The following is a 12,633-nucleotide window of genomic DNA, read 5'->3' as shown; positions in this document are numbered from 1 at the left end:
TGTTAATGGCTTACTAAAAGACAACTTTGGTCTCCTGGCACCTCCTAGGCCCTCTTCAGCATATGAAAACTCCATTGAAACCTCCCTTCCACTCACCTTCCCCCAACCTCAGGGTACATAACCTGCCATCCCTCACAACCCAGGGCAGCAGCTCTTCCTCTCCACAGGTCCTGTCCCCATGCTTTAATAAACCACCATTTTGCACCAAAGATGTCTCAAGAATTCTTTCTTGGTCATCAGCTCCGGACCTCAGCCCACTGAACCTCACCTAGTTCTAAAACTTCATCACTTTAGAAGAATGTAATCTGACTCTTACACTTCTCAGTCATTCCCTGGTCATATTGAGGGATCAGGAGAAGAAAAGCATACAGAAGCTGGCATTTCATTCATGGGGAAGGGCCTGTGTCTGCGCCCTGTGTCCCTGCCCCTCCGTGGTGGCCTGTGACTCATGCATAAATGAAGGAAGCCACTGTGCCAGCCCTGAGCCCTGCTATCTGCTCTGAGGCCCAGAGCTGTGGGATGGCCTTGCCTCCTCTCTGGAGGTGTTGACCTGCCTCCTGCCCTGTGTCTCCCCAGCTCAGAGGAAATGGAGGATTGCTGCAGGGGCTCTTTGGTCTCCCATCTCCCCTCCCTGCTTCTCCTCTTGCAGTTGCCTCCTGGGGGCTCTGCAGGTGAGTGTGTCCTCTCCCCCTCCCTGTGAGTCCCTGGGGTGGGTGAGAGTCCCTGGTGCTCTGCTGATGTCTCCATCAGGACAGAAGGCTATTGGTGGAGGCCCTGGCTCTAGATAGATTCTGAAGATCCCCCAACTGCTATTTGAAATTAAACACATAAGAAGAATCCCAGAACTGCAAAATAAGGGCAGAGGAGCATGACAGTTCTCTAATGAGGAGTGTATGTCTTATAATGTAAAAAATGTGAATTTCACTATTAAAAGTATGAAAATGAATTTCCCCTCATTTCTTGTTCCCTTTCTCTATTGGTATCTAACCACTTATTTTGTTATTAATTCATTACACCCCCGAATACTGACAGAGTATCCAGTGTGTTTTAGGTGCTACTCTATGTACAAAATGACAGAGTATCTGTATTCACAGAGCTCTTTCTGGCAGGTGACAGGGAGTACTAAATACCACAACCCCATACAATGTATGACTGTTGGAGGAGTGGAGAGCATGGGACAAGGAAGTAGAGGAGGGTGTGGAAGGGAGAGATGCAGGAGGGCTGTGGGCAGGCTGTAATGCTCCATAAAGTGGCCAATGTAGGTAGTGAGATGGGAATGAAGCATGGTAGAGGCAGTATGTCATCCTGTGAGGATACACCAGGATTGAGGGTTTCTATCATGCAGAGCAGCCATAGCAAAGCTAGAAGTGTGCTTGTGTGTCCTGGGAGGCAAGGAAGTTAGTGTTGGCTATAGCAGAATGAGGGAGAGGGAGAGAAGGAAGGGTTTGGGGGTCAGAGAGCAGTGATGGGTCATCCCTATAGGGCCTACAGGCCATGTGGGGAACTGTGGAGCCATTGCAGGGCTTTGAGCAGATGAGGGAAATGGTTTTGTTTGTGGATTGAAAGAGTCCTGCACAGAGATTTTGGAGAGAATAGTCAAAGGGAGTGAGTCACTCTTATCCCACAGGTGAGACATATAGTGACTCAGCAAGTTGAGTAGCAAAAGGGGTAAGAAGTCACTCTTCTGAGGTCCAGCATGGGTTTTTCTTGCATAAGTGTCCTGTTGTGACATGTCCATCATTTCTCAGAAGACCAAAGACTGTGAGGGGGTGGCGACAATGAAGTGAACCTTTTGTGGTAAGAAGTAGTGATTTTCGTCCTACACATGATGGAGTAGGTGCAGGCTTTAACAGAAATAGCTGTGGAGGGGCGCCTAGGCTGCTCAGTGGGTTAAAGCCTCTGCCTTTGGCTCAGGTCATGATCCCAAGGTCCTGGGATCAAACCCCGCATTGGGCTTTCTGCTCAGCAGGAGGCCTGCTTCCTCCTCTCTCTGTATCTGCTTGCCTCTCTTCCTACTTGTGATCTCTGTCTGTCAAATAAATAAAATCTTAAAAAAGAAAGAAAGAAAGAAAGAAATAGCTGTGGACTCTAGGTTTAGTGTAAATGTAATTCACCAGAGTACTAAGATATGGGGACAAATATCTAACTTAGGTGTAGGTGTGGGTAAGTTCCTGAGTTGGCTGAATGAGCAGAGAGGTGCCACCTAGGCCACAGGTGTTTTGTGGTCAGTTTTCAGTCTTGTCCTAAGCGGAGGCAGGTTAGAGCTATGGATCTGAGTGTGGTACCTGGAACATTAGTAACAAAGTCCCCACCACCCCCTTAGAAATACACATTCTTAGACCTACCCCAAAACTACTGAACCAGGAGCTCTGGGGGTGGAGCCCAGTCTTCTGTGTTTCACAAGACTTTCCGGTGACTGTGATGCCTGTGGAAAGTTAGAACCACTGAACATGGAAGGGCCAGGAGTCAGGAGCACGGGCCGCTGAAAGAGTCTCTTTGACTTCATTGCTGGGTCTCAAGTATGTGATTAAGAGGATCTTGCCCAGAGTGATAAAAGCTGAGACCTTCGGGTCAAGACCTCCTAACTGACTCTTTCCCCCACTTGTCTGGGCCTCCCACCTGACAGTGTGTTCCATTTCCTGTCCTGCATCTCTCTTGCTTTCTCACCCTTATGTCTGGGTCCACAGAGGAGTTCTTGGTGATTGGATCCTCAGAACCCATTGTGGCAGTGCTGGGTGGGGACATCACGCTACCATGTCGTGTGTTACTGGCCATGAATGTGGAGAACATGGAGCTGCGGTGGTTCCGTTCCAAGTTCTCAGAAGCAGTGTTCATCTATCAAAACCAGCAGGAACAGAGGGAGGTGCAGTTGGTCCAGTACACAAGGCAGACCTCATTGGTGAAGGAATTCCTCACCTGGGGAGAGGCCATCCTGCACATCCACAAGGTTCAGGCTTTCTGAATATACCTATATATATATACCTATATATACCTATATACCTGTGTGTTTTGTGTGTATTGAGTTTTAGGAGTTCTTTATAGATCTTGGATATTAGCCCTTTGTCTGGAGTGTCATTTGCGAATATCTCTGCAATTCCGTGGGTTGCCTCTTTGTTTTATTGACTGTTTCCTTTGCTGTGCAGAAGATTTTGATCCTGATGAAGTCCCAAAAGGTCATTTTTGCTTTTGTATCCTTTGCCTTTGGAGATATATCTTGAAAGAAGTTGCTGTGGCTGATGTTGAAGAGACTACTGCCTATGTACTCCTCTAGGGTTTTAACAGATTCCTGCTTCATGTTGAGGTCTTTTATCCATTTTGAATTTATCTCTGTGTATGTATAAGGGAATGGTCAAGTTTCATTCTTCTACACATAGCTGTCCAATTTTCCCAGCACCATTTGTTGAAGAGACTGTCTTTTCCCCACTGGATATTTTTTCCTGCTTTGTCAATGATTAGTCGATCATAGAGTTGAGGGCCCATATCTGGGCTCTCTACTCTTTCCACCAGTTTATGTGTCTGTTTTTGTGCCAGTATCATGCTGTTTTGGTGACCAAGGCTTTGTAGTAAAGGTTGAAATCAGGGAACGTTATGCCCCCACTTTTGTTTTTCTTTTTCAAAATTTCCTTAGCAATTCGGGGTCTCTTCTGGTTCTATACAAATTTTAGGATTGTTCATTCCAGTTCTTTGAAAATGCTGGTAGAATTTTGATCGGGATGGCATTGAAAGTATAGAGTGCTCATGGCAGTATAGACATTTTAACAATGTTTATGCTTTCAATCCATTAGCATGGAATGCTTTTTCAGTTTTTGTGTCTTCTTCAACTTCTTTCATGAAGAAAGAAGTTGTATTTCTTCGAGTATGGATAGTACATCATTAGTTTTTGATGTAATGTTCAGTGATTTATTATTTGTGTAGAACACCCAGTGCTTATGACAACACATCCCCTCCCTAATACCCATCACTGGACTAAACCATCCCCCCACCCTCTCCCCTCTGGAACCCTCAGATTGTTTCCCAGAGTCCATAGCCTCTCATGGTTCATCTCCACCTACTTTATGTATCTTGCCTTTGGGAGAAGGTGAGGGGAAGGGAGGTGTCAATGGAGCTTTCATATGCTAAAGAGGGCCTATAGGGTGTAAGGATACCAGAGGTCTTGTGGCTTGATCAATGCTGTCTTTGGCAATCCATTAACCTCAAGATAGTTGGGAGATTCCTAGTGGGATGTCACAATCCTGCTATCAAGCGTCTTTGTTAGTGAGATTTAGCTTCAGAAGAGATTTAACTATATTTACATTTTCTTCTACTTCAGCCTCCTTCAGTTTTGTTTATGGAGGGGAGGGTGACATTGGGCTTGAGGAACTGAGTTGTTTGCCTCTGGAAATTGTTCTATTGATAAGCTAACTTCTTTGTTTGTAGATCTCTAGGACATTTGTAAACCAAGGGAGACTCCTGTCTTGCAGGATTGTGATCTCTGCAAGTTAACTATTTGTTTCTCCTTTATGGCAGTCAGGGGTGCCTGAGGAATGTCACATATATTGCGAAGGGGAGGGGAGTGGGTAGAGAGTGGGTGCAAGGTTCCAGCTTTTGCTTTGTCCTCAGCCAGCCTCCTGCTCCCTCATCAGGAAGGCTTTGCTTGCATCCCTGGGTTCTGGGAGACCTCCCTGTACCCTCCAGCTTCTCTCTTGCAGGTATGGGCTCTGCCCCTCAAGTGCACCTCACAGGGCTAGAGGAGGATGGGTTCCAAGTGGTGTGTAAGGATCAGGGTGGTTCCCAAAGCCCCACGTGCAGTGGAGAGCCCTCAGTAGAGAGAAGTTCCTGACATTCTCTGAGACCCATGCCCCAAATGCTGAAGGCCTCTTCAGTGTGGAGGTCTGCACTGGTGATGACATGTTGCTCTTCAGAGAATGTGACCTGCTCCCTTCTTAACCCAATTCTGAGTCAAGAGAAATCAATGGCCATTTTAATCCCGGGTCCCAGTAGGGCCGTAGAGAGGGACTGGGAGTCCCTGGGTGTGCTGGGTGGACTCTTCTGGGCTGTGTCCTTGATTGTTTTTTGGCTGGACACAGAGGACTTCTTTCCTTGGACTTTTCCCTGGATGTTAGCTTTCATGGTGATCCTGACCTTGTTGATATTCTTACTCTTTGGGACTGCCTACTACACCGAGGGAGAACAAACTGCTAAGTGCCAGGAGATGAAGGAATGGGAGAAACTCCATAGGAAAAATGATGAGAACCAGCGGGCAAAGGAGGAGGCACTGAAAGCCAGAGGTAAGGCAGGGCAGTGGCCACGGTCTGTGAGTATGACAGCTGGTGCAGAGGAAAAGTGGACAGAGGGCCCTTGCCCTGGGACAAGTGGCTGAGGAGGTCTAGAGAGGACATGGAGCTATGGAGGCTCCATGGATCTGGAGCTATAGCTTCTAGGATACTGACATGTGCACTTGTGGGTTTGTCAAATGCAATTTTTGCTGTTCTTAGAGATGGGGCTTCATGCTTATTTCTTACTCTCTTTCAGATGAACTCCAAGCAGATCTCGGTAAGTTCTGCTTTTTCTCTAGACATTTCTGTGTCTTCTTTGAAGGAGACATTCTGGTTCTTAGTTCACCTGTTTCCTGTGTTGCCTTTCAGACTGGAGATAATCTGTTCATCTGACTGGTGGGTGACTGTCCAGGTGTCCTTGGGTCTTTTCTTCCACCTAAGTCAAGGTGTCCTCTCTCCTTGTTTCAGGCAGAAACATGTGGACTCTTCTCTGGGGAAGAAGCAGAAGGTGGTGGAAGGAAGAACCCTATTCCTTGAGCTTTCTTCAATCTAAGCCACTGTTTCCCACCCGGTTCTTGGGAACCCAGGGGTGATGGTGGTTTCTGGAGTCTGTCATCCTTCTTGGGATTATTCCAATGCTGACCTGCATGCCATATTGTTGGCTCCTTAGCCTTCAGTGCAACTAGTTCTGTCAGCATTTGGAATCCAAAAGCCAGCTGCTCTGAGATGTCAAGAAAAGAACTATATAAATTAATGGGGTCACTAAGTTTAGGAGTGTGACCTTAGCTCCATAATACCAATCAGGGAGAGTGTGTTTTCTCCATTTCCTGGAAGCTGTGATCACAAAGTGATGGGTAGAGGACTGGAGAGACTATGTGTGAGAATGTGGTGGAATGAGCTGTCAATGCCCCCAGATAGTGATTGTGTTTTCTGAGAAGGATTGGTCATTGTTACCCTAGAGTTCACCTCACATCTTTGCCTGAAATTATCTCTCCTTTTGGGTAATTTCTCAAATATCTCTGTGTTCAAAATCACCAGGTGTAATAATGATGTTTTTATAATTATGGAATTTTTAATATTTTATCCCTGTGATTTTTTTTTTTATATATACAGTGTATGCCAGCAAAAGGCAGGAAGTCATTTCCTTTCCAGCCTCTCCCCACTCTGCCGTTACTGTCACCTGTAGCCCAGAGGGCAGGCAAGGGTCAGTAGATGAATGCTGAGTAGGCTTGTTCTGACTGAGGTCTCACCAGCATGTGTTCCTTTCATACATCTGTATGCAGGTAAACTACTCAGTTTCCTGTTACCTTATCTCCCCGGGTTCAACTCAGCCACTTTCTATGTCACAGACCCTACACCAGGTTGGGGTTAGTGACCATGCTCCCCTTGTCACTTTTGTCTTCTTTCTCTTAAGACTGTAAGGAATGTCCTTGGGAACACAGATCTGCCTCCATTCTGACCCATTCTCTATTGCAGGTCACTGTTAGGGTTACCAACACCCTCTGAACCCACTGCTCAATTCATACTTTTAATTGGTACATTGACAACAGAGAGGTCATTTTTAAGGAGAGTCTGGAACAGGATAGTGACTTTATAAATCAGAAACTGTTGTGTGTAGAGGATTTCAGAAACCAAGCTTGCATGCTTAGGACTCAAGTCTTCCTAGGTGGATTCTTGGTTCTGAATCCAGTTTCCCCTGAAATTCCTACTTTTATTGTCTCTGGTTTTGATTTTCCTGTTTCTTGCTAGACCTCTGGCTTGTTGGTCTTTATTTTGCTTCCTCATGCTCTGACTCCCTTTTGGAACTGGGTTTCTTCCTTTAAGCCTCCTTAGGTGTTGAGTATTTAAATACTTTAGGGCAGGTGACCTGAATCTGAGATGCAGATCCACCAGGATATTTATGGGTTCTTGGGCGTGGGGTCTGTGAACCACCTGCAATTATATACAACATCTTTTCTATATTATTGCATAAGAAGAGCAATACTTATATATGTTATAATCATATTGTATTATTTAATATATATTATATATTAAATATTTAGCATTTCTGATATATAATATGTATGTGTTTTTAAAAATGGCTACTGACAATTGTTTACAACCATTATCTTTCCTTTTAGGAGAATATTGCTCTTACCTGATGGGCTTAACTTGGTTGGGTTTATTGGCGGCAATGTGTGAAGATGCAAAAGGAGAAATCTAGAAGAGTTTAAACTTTTTACTAGGGATAAGTAGAGTTCAAATTGGGAAAGAAAATTGTGTTAGTAAAAGAGGAGGAGTGGAGAAGGAAAATGTAGCGCCTGAGATTCCTTTGGAGAGATTATGGGCAGGTAAGAGTGGTAGAAGTGAGACCACAAATTTGTGGCCTCACTTCTACCACAGTAGATGTATACAAGAGGCAGTATACAAAAGGGTGTGTAAGTTATTTGCATGCATGAAAAGTAATAAACTCCTGATACCTGTTTGAGAGATTTCTGAGAGGACTTATTCTTGTTTTAAGCTGTTTGAAAGTAATCATGTAACCAGATTTGTCTCTGATAATGAGATCATCTTGATCTTCCAGTGGTGTGGGCACAGGAGAGTGGTCTGGGGATCCTAAAGCAATGAAGAGTTATCCAGAGGTTTCTTTAGTACTGGGGTGGGTTGAGAATCTGGGCCCTTTAAACCTGTCTAATAGTGTTTTTTTCTTTTTGGCTGTTTCTATTTATGATCAGAGATATAAACTGTGAGTAGAGAAAGGGAAGCCAGAGGTGAAGGAAACCAGGTGTCCAGATGTGTGAGTCTCCTTAGAGAGCCATGCTGATTCCTGGGATGTATGTGAAAAATGATGATCAAATAACCATATTTAGCATTTCCCCTTCTCTACTCAAGTGATGTGCATGATTTAATTAATTAATTATAAAATATTTTTTCCTATGAAGCATACTGATAAAATATTTTTTATTATGTTATGTTAGTCATCATACAGTACATCATTAATTTAGTGTTCCATGATTCATTATTTGCATTTAACACCCAGTGCTTATCACAACACATTCCCTCCTTAATACTTACCACCAGGCTATCCCATCCTCCCACCTCCACCCTTCTGAAATCCTTAGATGGTTTCTTGGTGTCTATAGTCTCTCATAGTTTGTCTCCCTCTCTTATTCCCCCAACTCTTCAGTTTTCCCTTCCTTCCCCTAATGTCTCCAATGCTATTCCTTATTTTACACATATGACTGAGACCATATGATCTTTGTCTGCTTGACTTATTTCACTTAGCATAATTCCCTCCAGTTCCATCCAGGTCAGTGCAAATGGTGGGTATTCATTCTTTCTGATGGCCAAATAATATTTCATTGTATATATGAACCACATCTGCTTTATATATTCATCTGTTGAAGGACATCTCAGCTACTTCTACAGTTTGGCTATTTTTTTTTTTTTTGAATTAAAAAAAAAAAAAGATTGTAGGGGCCCCTGGGTGGCTCAGATTCTTAAGCAGCTGCCTTTGGCTCAGGTCATGACCCCAGGTCCCTTGGATGGAGCCTCACATTGGACTCGCTGCTTAGTGGGGACACTGCTTCTCCCTCTCCTCCTTGCTCTTGCTATCTCTCACTATCTCTGTCTCTCTCTCAAATATATACAATCTTGGTGGGGGGTGGGATGTTGGGGGAACCAGGTGGTGGGTATTAGAGAGGCACGGATTGCATGGAGTACTGGGTGTGGTGCAAAAACAATGAATACTGTTATGCTGAAAATAAATAAATTATATATATATATGTAAATATATATATGTAAATATGTATATATATATATTATATATATATATACATATAAATTATATATATATATGTAAATATATATATGTAAATATGTATATTTATAAATATATATATTTACATATATATATTTACATATTTATAAATATATATATTTACATATATATAATCTTTTTATATATATATATATATATAATCTTTTATATATATATAATCTTTTTAAAAAGACTGTATTTATTTAGAGCCATTGGAGCAGGTGGAGTGTTGAAAATCTCAAGCAGATTCCATGCTGAATCTGGAGCCTGATAGGGGTTTGGATCCAATCACTCTGAGATTATGACCTGAGCCCAAATCAGGAGCTAGATGCTTAACTGACTGTTGCAGGTTATCATTGCTTTAAAGTACGTGTTTTATTTATTTATTTATTTATCTTTCTTTTTTTTTTTTAATTTCTTTTCAGCATAACAGTATTCATTGTTTTTGCACCACACCCAGTACTCCATGCAATACATGCCCTCCTTAATGCCCACCACCTGGCTCCTCCACCTCTCACACCCTGTTCCTTCAAAACCCTCAGGTTGTTCTTCAGAGTCCATAGTATCTCATGGTTCACCTCCCCTTCCAATTTCCCTCAATTCCTTTATGTGTTTTAAAGTATGCCTTGTCTGTACCCCAATGTTTTTAGCAGCAAAGGCCACCATCGCCCAACTGTGGAAAGAACCAAGATGCCCTTCAATGGATGAATGGATAAGGAAGATGTGGTCCATATACACTATGGAGTATTATGCCTCCATCAGAAAGGATGAATACCCAACTTTTGTAGCAACATGGACAGGACTGGAAGAGATTATGCTGAGTGAAATAAGTCAAGCAGAGAGAGTCAATTATCATATGGTTTCACTTATTTGTGGAGCATAACAAATAGCATGGAGGACAAGGGGAGATGGAGAGGAGAAGGGAGTTGAGGGAAATTGGAAGGGGAGGTGAACCATGAGAGACTATGGACTCTGCAAAACAATCTGAGGGTTTTGAATGGGCAGGAGGTGGGAGGTTGGGGTACCAGGCGGTGGGTATTATAGAGGGCACGGATTGCATGGAGCACTGGGTGTGGTGTAGAAATAATGAATACTGTTATGCTGAAAATAAATAAAAAATAAATTAAAAAAAAAAAGTATGCCTTGTGTACTTGTATTTTGATGTTCCCCATTCTTTTCAAGAAAACCTAGCTTTGATGATGGATATGTGGCTAAGGATCGAGAAAACATAATTTGAGTGGAATCTGGGTATAGATTCTTCTTTTCAGGTTGTTATACAGCCTCTCAGTGGTGTTAAGCTTTATGGTTTGGCTTTTATGGGAAGGCTGTAGCATGATGGCTGTGTGGTGTGTGTGCACGTGTCTGTGTCTGTGTGTGTCTGTGTGTGTGTGTGTGAGAGAGAGAGAGAGAGAGAAATGCATCAGGGAATGTTTCCAAAAGATATTTCCCTCTAACTCCTGCATCAGTGTATTTCAGAAGACTAGATATAGACCCCAATGTGTTCAGACTTCTCAAAGCTTTAACAAGAAACATGTGGTTCTTTTGTAGATTAGCAGAAGGAGAAGTTCCTGCCTTGTGACTTACTTTGAGTTCTTTCTGGGTCCTCTTACTGTTGCTCCACGGTGGCTTACCTCACCTCAGCTTGCTGTGGTGACACAGATGTTGGCCTCATCAGTGGTGGTGGGTGAAGATGGGGTGGTGAAAGTCACATAGGTGGGTTGGTGGTTGTGGATGATATCGGATGCTAAAGAGATACCCTTCAGTGTTGGAGTCAAGTCTTGTCCTCCCAGATCAGTCTTTAGTACTTCTCCCAGTTGGTGGGGTGAGTACTTGAGTCATAAGATTCTAATCTCAGGAGGCTTACCCCTGCCCACATGCATTTAGGTGAGGACGGTTGATGTGTGCCTTGTTATAGGGCAAGAGGAGACCTCAAATGATTGGCAGTTCTCTCTGCAGTGTCTGTCACTCTGGGTCCGGTGTCTGCACATCCAAGCCTTGCTGTTTCTGATGAAAAGTCTTGTGTGACCTGGAGGGTACAACTAAGGACCCAGAAAAACAGTGTAGCATCTTAGGTCAGGAGGGCATCAATCAGGGTGCTGTTACTGGGTGGTGGAGATCAGGAATGAAGACAGAATTGAGTGGGCACTGGGGGTCTGTAGGAGCAATGTGGAGAGGAAGGGCTGGTATCCCCAGAAAGGGGTTATGGGTTGTGGCAATGTATGAAAATAAACTCTGTTCCCTACCTGATAATTCAGAACTCCTTGTGCCAGTTCCCCAGAGGGTAGGGGTTTTCCTGGACCTGAAGGAAGGGGATGTCTCATTCTACAACATGACTGATGGCTTCCACCTTTTCTCCTTCCCACTAGCTTCCTCCTCTGGGACTCTGTTTCCATACTTCAGGCTGAGGTCAGGAGATGTGTCCCTGATCATCTTCTCTGGGGAGGGTGGGCCTGTGCAGACCCCTATACTCCTTAACAACTCTCCTTGTTCTTCAGAGGAGCCTGTGAGACTTTCAGGGCAGGGGTTCAGTTCAGACTATGGTGTTGATGGTGCTCTCCCAGGGGCTGAATCTCCATTACTCCCCTGGGGCGGTGAAGCTATGTCCCCACAGGGTCCCAATAGGGTTCCAGATTCCTCATGTTGGCTCTTCCCGGAGCTGCTGAATCCCTGAGGTTATAGGCTCTGAAGTTAGTCCAGGAAGACCTGGCATCTTGCCCTTATCTTCTGGGTATAGACTGCTGGGATGTGGTTATGAGAATAGTCAGTTCATGCCTATGTTCAGGTATCAGAAGATAAATGTTGACTGTTTGAGCGTATATGGGATAGGCTGAATTTTGCTACTGGAAGTTATGATTCTTTCAGTCATGAAAATCACTTCATGGAATCTTTGCATTGTTTGATATGAAATGCAATGAGGTCTGAATTACTCTGAAGAATTAAATGGTGTTTATTTTATGCAGTTTGTGTTGTGCAGATGAACCCAGAGGCTATGAGTGAGTCACCAGCTTTATTTTAGGAAATGTGTAGTCTGACTAGAGATGTTGTCTATCTAAACATTTCTGAAGAAATATATGGCTGACAGACTTTAAGAGGAGTGGATAGTAATACTCTATTGTATATCTTTCCTATTCTGGGATGGATGAGACCTACTTTTTTTTTTTTTTTTTTAAGAGAGCATGAGTCAGAAGAGGAGCAGTGGGAGGGGGAGGAGCAGAGGGAGAGGGAGAAGCAGGTCTGCCACTGAGCAGGAAGTCCAATGTGGGTCTTGATCCCAGGACCTGGGGATCATGACTTGAGGCTGAGGCAGACGCCCAACAAACTGAGCCACTCAGGCACCCTGAGACCTACTTATCTCAATGAACCTTAGTAAATATATGTTATTTCTGAAATACTAGTGCTGCATTAATTAAGGGATAAGAAGGTAAGAGTTTGGGTTCCCTTGTGAGTCAACAGCAGTTGGAGAGAACAGAACTGCTACCAGAATAAAGAGGTAAATGAAGATGAGTGTTTTCAGAGCCTGGATGAATTGTAGAAAGCTTTGATCATGAGCACAGTTCCAGGATTTATGTATGGCTTCTC

At 43.7% G+C, this 12,633-nt stretch overlaps 1 pseudogene; it reads left to right on the top strand.

Annotated features, from left to right (window-relative positions):
* Positions 1 to 473: 473 nt before the first annotated feature.
* On the top strand, positions 474 to 11,885 carry LOC116589405 (annotated as a pseudogene).
* The last annotated feature ends 748 nt before the right edge of the window (positions 11,886 to 12,633 follow it).

Source organism: Mustela erminea, chromosome 4, assembly GCF_009829155.1.
Source record: "Mustela erminea isolate mMusErm1 chromosome 4, mMusErm1.Pri, whole genome shotgun sequence".
Taxonomy (NCBI): domain Eukaryota; kingdom Metazoa; phylum Chordata; class Mammalia; order Carnivora; family Mustelidae; genus Mustela; species Mustela erminea.
This window is presented reverse-complemented; position numbering and strand designations above follow the sequence as displayed.